Genomic DNA, 616 nt, shown 5'->3' on the forward strand with positions numbered 1-616 from the left:
CTGCCTCACTCTCCGCCCTTCCCCTATCTCTCAAATTACTCATATTGCTTTTCTGTCAGAGTTTTTTTTTTTTCTTTCCAGTCGCTGGCTCTTTCCTCCCCTCTTTTTTTTTCCTCTCTCATTTTCTCTCTTTTCCCCACAAAGCCCTTCCCCTAACGTCCTCAAACTACCAACTTTTTCTCCCTAGATTTCCCACTACACTCCCACCTACGATCTCCCCACTACACCTCCTACTAACATTCCCCACTAAACGATCCTCCCACGACCCTCCCTTAACGACCTTCCACAAACGACCTTCACTAACGACCCTCCACAAACGACTTCCCCACCTAACAACCTTCCCACTAACACCTCCCCTTTAACGACTTCCCACTTAGGACCTCTACTAACAACCCTCCCACTAACGACCTTCCCCACCTAACGACCCTCCCACTAACGACCCTCCCCACCTAACGACCCTCCCACTAACGACCCGATCACGACCCAGGTCCTCCTCGCACATCGGCCTCACCATGGAGAACGGCGTGGCCCACGGGGACATGGAGAGTTCCATTGCTTCGTTCTTGAGGTCGAGGTCGGAGTCTGAAAACCTCGCCTCCGCAGCGACGACGGCGAG

General features: G+C 52.9%; 1 protein-coding gene across 1 annotated transcript in view; it reads left to right on the forward strand.

Moving 5' to 3' along the window:
• Window positions 1–616, forward strand: part of LOC119593127 — a gene marked incomplete at both ends in the record, with an annotated part of 6,978 nt that overhangs the window by 197 nt on the left and 6,165 nt on the right.

This window comes from Penaeus monodon, chromosome 31 (assembly GCF_015228065.2).
Source record: "Penaeus monodon isolate SGIC_2016 chromosome 31, NSTDA_Pmon_1, whole genome shotgun sequence".
In the NCBI taxonomy this organism is placed as follows: domain Eukaryota; kingdom Metazoa; phylum Arthropoda; class Malacostraca; order Decapoda; family Penaeidae; genus Penaeus; species Penaeus monodon.